General features: G+C 36.9%; 1 non-coding gene across 1 annotated transcript; it reads right to left on the reverse strand.

Moving 5' to 3' along the window:
- Window positions 1-9,122: 9,122 nt before the first annotated feature.
- LOC137957417 (small nucleolar RNA R71) lies at window positions 9,123-9,229 on the reverse strand. Its single transcript, XR_011113384.1, has one exon. It is a non-coding gene; the product is annotated as a small nucleolar RNA R71 (small nucleolar RNA).
- Between the last annotated feature and the right edge of the window lie 2,126 nt (window positions 9,230-11,355).

The raw sequence follows: 11,355 nt of genomic DNA on the forward strand, positions 1-11,355 counted from the left end.
CGAGCTGGTAATCTTATCAATATGAGCTTGAAGATCATGTGGGACCCACAAAGATAAGACCACGAGCCAGCCTCCTCTCTTATGTCCACGTGATTGAAGAAGAGTTGGAGTTCAAGTTATATTAGACCTCTAGTAGATTGTGTTATCTTTTCATGATAGAATTATCTTAGAGAGTTAGAGTTGGAATGTAATTAGGAGACTTAAAGGTTGATTGTATAAGGAGTCTATCACTTCTTCTACTATAAACAGAGGTATTGTAATTCGAAATTAATCAAGTTCTACAATTCTTTCTTGAGTAAATCTCTCTCTCTTTGCTTGGCGCACACCTTTCTTCTCTTCTTCTTCTCTTCTCTCTACTCGAGATCTTTCTTCCCCTTTCCTTTTTCTTCTTTCTCTCTTCTCTTGCTCAGAATATTGAAAAAAGGGATCCTAAATTTAATAGAAATTGAGGACAAAAGGGAGGGAAAGTAAAAGGGAAGAAGAGGGAAGAGGATGGGAAAAAGGAAAAAGGTGAAAAAAGAGAGAGAAAAAGGAGTAAAAGATAAAAAGGAGAAAATAGGTGAAAAGATAAAAAAGAAAAACATAAAAGGAATAAGGGGGGAAATAAAAAATAAAGAGAAAAATATTAAGGAAAAAGGAATAACAAGAAAATTAAAAAATAAATATAAATATAAATGGATAAATAAATAAAAATAGACAAATAGATAAGTATTAAAGACAAAATAATAAAAATAAAAAATAAGGGAAAATTTTAAAATAAAAATTAAAAATATGAAAAGAGCAAAGAAAATGAAAAATAAAGAAAAGGTTAAGTAAAAATAATAAAAAAGGAAAATGGAAAGCACGAAAAAGAAAAAAGAGTAAACAAATTAAAAAATAATAGTAATTGAAAATAAATAAATAAATTAATTATTAAAAATCTGAAAAATAAATAAAAAATAAAAATATAATTAATCGTAATAAGAAAATTAATGTATCAATTAATTAATTCATTATATAATTATAATGTGTTCAATTAATTAGTTAATTAAGTACGTACTACATGTTTCATAAAATAACTTATTCGTTATTACATTGGATAGGTCAATTGCTCAATTAATTATCACGAATCATCACGAAATTAATTATTTTTTACCTAATTAATAATTATTCAATTAGTAAATATATTAATAACTAATTAATTAACTAGTATTATCTGAGATCAAATAGTATATCATTCTTGTTGTTTGCACTGACGCCATTAATCCTTTTAACCAAATTAATTGAATCCAATAACTAGTTAATAGTACAACTAGAAATTGTTTAAGTCTTTAAAAAATGAATTAATTAATTACTACTTGTTTCATTAAATTATTTTTTAGTTATTACATTAAATAAGTCAATTACATGATTAATTCGCACAAATCATCATGTATTTAATTAATATTTACCTAATAAGTAATTATCCAATTAGTAAATGTATTAATTAATAATTAATTAAAAATAATTAGTTGCAATGAAATAGTGTATCATTCTGGTAGTTTGAACCAACTCCATTAATTCTACTAACGAAATTAATTGAATCAAATAATTAATTAATAATAAAATTATAATATGTTCAATTAATTAGTTAATTAATTACTTACTACCTATTTCATTAAGTAATTGATTAGTTATTACATTAAATAGGTCGATTGGTTATTTAATTAGCACCAATCACCATGTATTCAATTATTTTCTTAGCTAATTTTTAATTATTCAATTAGTTGATGCATTGAATGCTAATTAATTAACTAATATTATAGCTCTGATTAAATAGTTTTGTGTTACAACAAGGTTATTTGGTTTGTTAATACAAGAATTAGTTATATAATTTGACTTTATTAATTTTTATTGATTAATTCTTCACTAATTATTAGGTAATTATTACATCGAAGAAAACATTTTCCAACAAGTTTGAAAATTCAGTGGGAGAGGGAACCCTCTCCCAAAATATTTCAAAATTCATTGGGAAAATATTTTTCCCATCTTTTCAGTTTGATTCTCTTCTTTCAAAAGGAAAAAATTGAGAATATGGGAAAAAGATGAAGAACGAAGAAAAGGAAAAAAGAGAAGGGGAGAAATTCATAATTCTATGGATAAATATTATTTTCCAAGTTATTTAGTTGAGTTTCATTCCTCTACACAAGGACAAATGAAAAGAGAAAAAAAGTATGAAATAAAAAAAAAGGTAAAAGTACAGAAAAATTAAATAAAAATATTTTCCAAAAACTAGTTGTCCAAATGCATTGTCCACCAAACAAGTTGCGTTCTCTCTCCACAATAGAACGGGGTAGCAGAATGCAAACATTGACACTTGCTAAACATGGCCCTAGCCTTGCTTTTTCAAGCCTATCTTCCTAAGAGGTTTTGGGAGAATGCCATTATTAACTGTTACTTATATAAAAAATCAAACACTTACCCTAGTTTTGCAAGGTAAAACACATTATGAGTAATTATTTAATATTTTAACCAATTACTCACATTTATGAGTATTTGGATGTTTATGTTTTGCCTCCAGTCATGCCCACAAACCATCAAAATTTGATGCACAAGCAATTCGTTACATTTTTCTTTGGTACCCTAAGGATATAGAGTATATGATCTTGAAATACATAGAGTGTTTGTCTCCCGAGATGTTACTTTCTTGAAAAAAGAATTCTCTTAAACACATTTCCGCTGAAAATAGGGCTCCCATGATTCTTCCACCCATAACATCTGGCTTTTATGATGACCCTATACCAAACTCACCTACTCAGTCAAAAAGTCATGAAATTTTAAATGTTGATAATGCTTCTTCCCTTAACATACCTTCTCCCACTTCCTTGCAACCCTATGCTCATCGCCTATCTACCAGACCAATTAAGTGATTCAACTTCCTTCAAAAATTTCATGTGGAAACGACCCTACTGTCATGACCTGAACAATCATCTTCTTTTGGCATGGTCACAATATCAAGTATACCTTATCAACTCTCTCAAGTGTTGTCTTATATGCAGTTATTCGACTCTCATAAAGTTTTTTCCAATTCATTAACCACTACCAAAGAACCAACCGGTTTCTTACAGGCCATACAAAGTGAAGCTAGAGGATCCTAAATGGCATCAAACCATACATGATGAAATTCAAGCATTACAAGCTAATCACACATGGACACTTATCTCTCTTCCACCCGGTAAGAAACCCGTTGGATGTAAATGGGTATAAAAAGTGAAGCTCTAGTTTGATGGCACCATGAGTGTTTGCCCTAGTTGCCAAGCTGGTTACTATATGTGTTCTACTGAGTGTTTTCACTATTCAAGGATGACATCTTCACCAACTCGATGTCAATAATGTTGTAACAATGTGTGATCCACCATGGCCCCACAAGTTGGTGGGACCCACCATGAGCTTGAAAGGTGTCAACAAGAGTCCTTATACGAAGTGGCTCTAGCTAAGAGATAAGGAACATGTGCTGGAATTAAATAGAAGATTTGAAGATCATGTGGGACCCACAAAGATACCACGAGCTGGTATCTCTACCTACATGAGCTGGAAGATCATGTGTGATCCACAAGATAAGACCAAGAGCTGGCTATCTAGCTTGATTCACGTCCTTAAAGAAGGTGTTTGTAGTTGAGTTAAATTAGTCTCTTAAATAAATAATGTAATCTTATCTTAATAGGCTTTTCTTAGAGAGTTCTAGTTGGAATGTAATTAGGAGTCCTAAGGTTAGTTGTACATGGACTCTATCACCTCCTCAAATATAAATAGAGGTTATTGTAAATCGGAATTATTCAAGCAAGATACTTCTTTTTTTTCTCCTCTCTTGTGTGAAGTTCTCACTCTCTCTAATCTCTCTTATTTTCCTTCTCTTCTCTCTCTACCCGAGAGCTTTTCTCTTTTCCTCTTTTTTCTTTCTCTCTCCCCTTGCTCGAGGTATTATTCATGGGGTCCTAAATTCAACATGGTATTAGAGCTACCAATTTAGGATCCCCATTATGCTCTATGAAGATATGATTAAAAGCTGCTCATAGAAGGCTCCTTATGAAGCAAGATTGAAACTCATGAGATAAGTATTTGTTTCTCATATTATTAAATTTATGGTAATGGTTTTCGGTATTAAGAGATGTTTTATAGATGTCCTTATGCATGTTTTCATCTTATGAAATTGTGAGAATATTTGTATCTTGGATTATCTTTTATTAGAAGAGATTATCAAGGTAGTTTTTATCGGTTCACACAATACTGTGATCGAGACCAGTGTATATTGGAATTTTTTTATAAATCTGTGGGAACAAGATTTTGGGATAAATAAGGATGATATTGAGACTTTTATGAGTTTTATCCATTAAAATTATTTACTTAGCTTTTATGCTAAGCATCTCCATTAACCGAGTTGGTTAAAGCCTTCTACTTGGTCATATTTTGATTACTTGATTGGAGAACTATTTTACTTGATTTGTCTACTATGGTTGAAGATAATATGAGTCACAAGAGTGACATACTCAGAATCACCACTGTACCCTTATGGGGGGTATCAAATTTTATGAACTGGTCCACTATGAACTATTCCAGAAAATAAAGACCATGATGGGGTCCTCCCCAAGTACTTCTTCACCAACTGCTGCCATCACCACTTCAGGTATGTTTTCTGCCTCCTCTTTCACCTAAATTTGTTACCATTGCTGATGGTTCACAAACTACAGTTCAAGGGAAATGATCCACTTTTGTTACACCATCCCTTCCGCTAACTAATATCCTTTGTGTTCCTACTTTCCCTTTGAATCTTTTATCGATTAGTCAGCTCGCCAAACATTTTAATATCTCTATCACTTTCTCACCCATTTCATGTGTGTTTCATGATCTTACAACGAAGCGGGTGATTGTTGGAGGCAACAAGGGGGGCTCTACTACCTGGATGTGCCAAAAATAAATACTGCATCCACTTGCGACACTGAAACCAGGTTATGGCATAACCGGTTGGGGCATCCGTCCGCCCAATCTCTTCATCATATTTTTCCTAAAGCGCGGTCGGACCTTCATTGTGAAGCATGTGAAATGAGTAAACATCAGAGGTCTACATACTCACCTCGTCCAAAAATTAAAAGTGTCTCTCCTTTTTTGTTAATTCATACTGAAGTCTGGGGACCCTTGAGTGTCTCCAACATTTCTCATGTGAAATATTTTATTTCATTGATGACTTCACTTGTACCACTTGGTTTATTTTGTTTAAAGAGCGTTCTGAAATACCATTGATATTTAAATATTTTTATGCAATGGTACTCACTCAGTTTGGGCAGAAAATTAAAGTCCTTCGGTCGGATAATGCCAAAGAATACACGTCCAAAGATCTTGACTCATATTGTCAAGAAAATGGTATTATTCATCGGACATCATGTACCTACACCCCTCGTCAAAATGGTGTAGCAGAACAGAAGAACTGTCATATTCTTGAGGTAGCTCGCGGTTTACTATATGACATGCAAGTTCCATATTTTTATTGGCCACATGTAGTTCTTACCGAATGTTTCCTTATAAACCGGTTACCCTCTTCCGTTCTTGGTAAAAAATCTCCCTACTCTCTATTATTACCTGATGATGATCCTTTGTCACTGCCCTTGAGAGTAATGATTTGTCCATATTTCTTCCCTAAAACACAGTAAACTTGATCCCAAATTTGTGAAGTGTATCTTCTTAGAATACTCATACACACAAAAGGGTTATGTTTGCTATAATCCCTCTCTTCAGCGTTTACTTCTGTCGAGGGATGTCACATTTTTTGAAGACTTTCCATATTGTTCTGATAATGCTCCTCCAGGTTTATCTTATGTAGCAGGTTCTCCTCGATCGGTTGTGCCCTTATTTGCAGAAACAACTCAGCCCCCAGAAACACTGGCTGACACCAAACCTACTAAGTTGTCAGATCCTACCGAAGTAAGTCCATCTTCTCCGATTATTTTTGGCCCAAAATATGATACTCGTCCTATTACTATTAGGAAATAGCCCAGATCATGCACCATGCCTTCTACTTCTCATCCCATAACAAACTTTGTGTCTCATCATCGTCTATCCCCTGTTTGTTGTCAATTTCTATCGGCTATTTCCTCCGTACCTATACCACTATCCTATCAGGAGGCTCTCAAACATCTAGGGTGGATGGCGGCTATGGATGAAGAAATGCAGGCCCTTTATGAAAATCAGACATGGGCACTAATCCCACTTCCTTCAGATAAGAAACATGTTGGTTGCAAATGGGTATTTACGGTGAAACACAATCCGGATGGGTCCGTGGCTCAGTTGAAAGCTAACCTTGTTTCTAAAGGCTATACACAATGTTATAGCATTGATTATGACGAAACCTTCTTTCTAGTGGCTAAATTAAACTCGGTACGTTTGTTAGTATCTCTGGCAGCTAACTCTTCCTGGCAGGTCTATCAACTTGATGTCAAAAATACTTTTTTGAATGGGGATATAAAGGAGGGCATTTATATACAGCAACCACCTGGGTATGTGGTTGAGGGGGAGTTCGTATGTCGACTACAAAAATCTATTTATGGTCTCAAATAGTCGCCTCGTGCATGGTTTGAAAATTTTAGCCAAGCACTCATACGGTCCGAATTAAACAAATGCTTTGGAGATCACTCTATCTTTATTAAAGACACACTGAAGGGCATGGTAATTCTAGCCGTATATGTTGATGATATTATTATAACCGACAGTGATCCCGAGGGAATCCAAAAGACAAAAGAAATGATATGTACTAAATTCAAGAAAAAGGATCTCGGACTGCTCAAATAGTTTTTGGGTATTGAAGTACTATAATTCAGATATGGAATTATATTATCTCAAAGGAAGTATGTCCTTGACCTACTGGAGGAGACCAGAATGCTGGGATGTAGACCAACAGAAACCCCTTTGGACTCGAATGCAAAATTATGTGCAGGTACTGGAGAAGAAGTAGATTTCAGAAAATATCAAAGATTGGTGGGAAGACTTATTTATCTCTGCGTAACGAGGCCATATATTTCATATGCAGTTGATAGATGCCAAATTTTGACATGAGAACTAGGTTAATTATAATAGAATAACCCTTATTTTTGTGTTATAGGTGGTTATTTATTGGTATTCAAATGAAACGTGCATCTATTGAATTTGGCATTGGCATTGATCATTGCTTATATTACATATTTTTCCCTCCTGAATTATATTTCATTGCTTTCAGGGTTTATTTCTTCCTGAAATGATTTTTATGGATTCAATTATGGAATTTTAGGAGAATTTCGTGTGGAGAAGGAGATATTTACAAACATGCCATTAGTGAAAGGGAGAGGTATTTTTAGGGCAAAATCGTTTTGAGACGGGGAGAGAAGAGAGCTGGAGAGAGTCTCCAACCAGCCGCCGACCGAAAGAAGAGAGACCCGAGAGCGCTCCCTCCAGCCGTTGTTCGCCGCGCACCACAGTCGTCCACCGCCGTCTGGCAACCGAGAACAGACCCGAGGAGAGCTTGAGAGAGTCTCCATCTCGGCGAGTTCGACACTGCCATTTTCTGCTCGCTAGGCCGATAGGTGACCCGAGAGGGCTCCTCCGGCTCCTATTCCGCATTCCAAACATCCTCTGGCATCGATTACGTATTTTTGACCACTTCCCTAGCCTAGTCCTACTCCGACCGAGACTCGTGAGAGCCGGTCAGAGGATTTCGCTTCCATCCCGTCTTCCATCGCACCACCTCCTCCGGCGCCGATTTCAATTCCTCTTCGCCGGCGTCGCCTCCACTTCCGGTCGCTCGCTCCTGCAACCCGTAACCCTTAATTTATGGAAATCTCAGCAACCGTGAGAACGGAATTGCTGCCTGAGCGAGAGGAAGAAGAAGGGGAGTAATCCATCATTTGTAATTTAATTAGTTTCCTATAGTTTGAACTTAGGTTTGAATGCTTATTAAATTTGATTTGAGAATTGATGTTTATCGAATATTTGTTTTTCAAATTTTCTGAGTAATTAGCTAGTTAGGGCAGGATTATAATTTAGGTTGGATTCTGGTATTATAATTCGATCTTTGTCCTTAACTCTAGGCGCCCGAGAGGGGCTAGACGCAAGGGTTGAGAATCCGGATTCGTGGTTACATGGTACTTGAGAGAGGCACAAATCACGATAAAATCTAGAGTTGACGTTTCCTATTGTGCAAGTAGTTAATTAGATCATTGCTTGATAATTTAGGATATAATCAATGTTTAGTTCAGATTAATTCATCATATTTGGTTAGGCTAGTTGACTGAAGAATACACAAAATTCAGTCCTCCCTGTGGGTATGACCCTCGCTTCCCTCTAGATTACATGAACAATTCGTACGCTTGCGAGGTATAAAAGCCGATGTAATTAAATTTCACATCAATTTTTTGGCGACGTTGCCGGGGTGTGCCAGGGTGGCACATGTTAAGTGTATTTCTTTGTTCTCCATGGTCTTAGGTTAGATTTATTTTTTTGCTTTCATAATTTTATTTTTTTGTTTTATCTTGATGATTTTGTATGGAGTTATTTTTATTTCTTCTAGTTAGTTTGTATTTCCAGTAATTAGTTTGTTAGCATAATTTGATAGTTAGTTTTGTTTCTTTCGTGTTTTTATGCACGGGCGTCGCTCCCTAGGTGAACCATTAGCTCCCTTTGTTGAAGAGGTGGAACATATTTGTAGGAAAACACCAGAAGTCAAGTTAGGAGCTACTATGGCCAATTAGGGTGAACCATTACAGTTACCTGTAGTAGGTGACCGTGGAGCCCTGAGGGATTATTCTATCCCATCCAACTTCACATCACCTTCTTGCATTATATTGCCACCCACTACTGCTGCCAGTTATGAGTTGAAACCGGGTGTAATCCAAATCCTCCCTACATTCTATGGGTCGGAGAAGGAGGACCCTTATTACCACATCAAGGAATTCTTAGATATCAGTGCGACTTTCAAATTCCAGAATTTCTCAAATGACTCTATCCGGTTAAGAATTTTTCCATTTTCACTTAAGGATAAGGCCAAGTCTTGGCTTAATTCCTTAGAGGTGGGTAGCATTACTTCATGGGACACATTAGTCACGAACTTTTTGTCCAAATACTTTTCCATTCAGAGAACTACAACCCTCAGGAGAGAAATCTCCAACTTTATGCAGCAGGAGGGTGAACACTTTTATGAGGCTTAGGAGAAATGGAAGGATTTGTTCCATAGGTGTCCGCATCATGGGTTTGAGAAATGTCGTTTAGTGCAATACTTTTATCAAGGTCTTACACCCCAAGTTAGATCCATGGTAGTTGCAACGAGTGGTGGGAGTTTGATGGGTAAGAGTGCTAGTGAGGCGTGGGACTTCTTTGCAACGTTGAGTGATCAATCTCAGCAATGGGGTTCGTCATTTAATGTTGATAGGAGATCCCACGAAGCCAAAAGAGGGGGTCTCTAGGTTAGTGAAACACCCATGCTCATGGCCAAGATTGAGGGGTTGACTAGAAAAATTGATGCCCTTATGGTGTCCAGAAGTTCACCTGCTCCTAACCCATCTACTATTTGTGCCATATGCTCTAGTTCATCTCATCTCACACAAATGTGTCCATCTAGTTCATCCTACCCGGAGCTCATTGAGGACTTGAATGCAGTCCAGAATTTTCATAGACCAAACCGGAACGATCCTTTTTTTGGAAACATATAATCTGGGCTGGGCTAGGCACCCAAATTTCTCATGGTCCAAGGGCCCACAGGTTGGGGGTCCTCCAGGGTTTACTCAACCCCAAGCTCCACGCCCACACTTCGTTCAACAACCATTGATTCCATAAAAACCTTCACTTGAGGATACACTTCAATTATTCATGCAGGATACACAGTCTTCCATTGCCAAACTTGAAATGCAAGTGAGTCAGTTGGCCAGCCACATGAGTGAACATGCACAAAAAAGACTCCCGAGTCAAACCATTCCTAACCCCAAAAGCACATGTGAGAGTGGGTCGAGTTCCAATCCCCACCATGAGCAAGCCAAAGCCATAACCACCCTTAGGAGTGGTCATGAGTTGAACAATGGGGACACATCATTGAGTGAAGAACCTCCAAGTTCTCCATCAACAGCCAGGAAAATCCCTAACCAAGTCCCAACAACTGCTTATCCGTAGAGGTTATTGGGCTCACCTAGGAAAGGAGATAGCATGAATGAAACGTTGGAACTGTTTAGTAAGGCTCACATTAACATTCCACTTCTTGATGCTATTAGGCAAGTCCCTGCTTATGCCCGATTTTTGAAAGACTTTTGTACACAGAAGAGAAAACAACATGTTAACAAAAAGGTTTTTCTTACTGAGAATGTAAGCTCAATTCTGAAGCACAACACTCCTCCTAAAGTTAAAGATCCTGGATGCCCCACAATTTCATGTGTCATTGGTGAACATACCATCTAGAGAGCTCTTCTTGACTTAGGGGCAAGTGTGAATTTGCTTCTTTTCTTTGAGTACCAGCAATTTGGTTTGGGGGAATTGAAGCCTACCCCCATCACACTTCAACTAGCTGACTGTTCTATCAAGATACCACGAGGAATAGTTGAAGATGTTTTGATAAAAGTGGAAAAAATTCTGTTCCCGGTTGATTTCATTGTTCTCGATACAAAACCACTAGTCAATGTGACCAACCAAATTTCTGTCATCCTAGAATGTCATTTCTTAGCCACATCTAATGCTGTCATTCATTGTAAAAGTGGTGAGTTGGAGTTGTCTTTTGGAAGTTTTAAAGTCTCGTTGAATGTGTTTAATGTCGGACACCATCCACTTGAGTCTGATGATCTGGGTCCTGCATTTAAGATAGAGACTGTTATACTTGATGAAGAATCCACTTTTGAATCTTTTGAGTCTTACATAACATCTTTAGACATGGACTATTTTGATGAGGAAACATATTTCCGAGAGGTTGACTCTTTACTCAGTTCTGTACCTCTGTTGGAGGAAGCTTATGAGGTTGTCACAACTGATCATCCACAGGATCTTCATCTTGACTTAGACAAAACCTCTTGAAACTTCCAAGCTAGATCTTAAGCTACTTCTCCCATGTTGAAGTATGCGTTCTTGGGGCCCATGAACTCATTGCCAGTCATTATTGCCTCAAATTTGAGTACTGAGCAGGAGGAACAATTGACTGAAGTTTTACAAGCACACAGAGATGCATTGGGGTGGACTCTTGATACCTTAAATGGGATTAGCCCCTCCATATGCATGCATCGTATTCATTTCGAGGAGGAGACTAAAGCTTCACATGATATGCAATCTAGATTAAATCCCCATATGCAGGAGGTTGTGAGAGAAGAAGTCATCAGGTTGCTTGTGTCAGGCATCATTTACCTT

The sequence above is a fragment of the Aristolochia californica genome, unplaced genomic scaffold (genome assembly GCF_029961685.1).
Source record: "Aristolochia californica isolate CCGP_79_NKW_82.1479 unplaced genomic scaffold, dmAriCali1.0.hap1 SCAF_2, whole genome shotgun sequence".
Taxonomy (NCBI): Eukaryota; Viridiplantae; Streptophyta; class Magnoliopsida; order Piperales; family Aristolochiaceae; genus Aristolochia; species Aristolochia californica.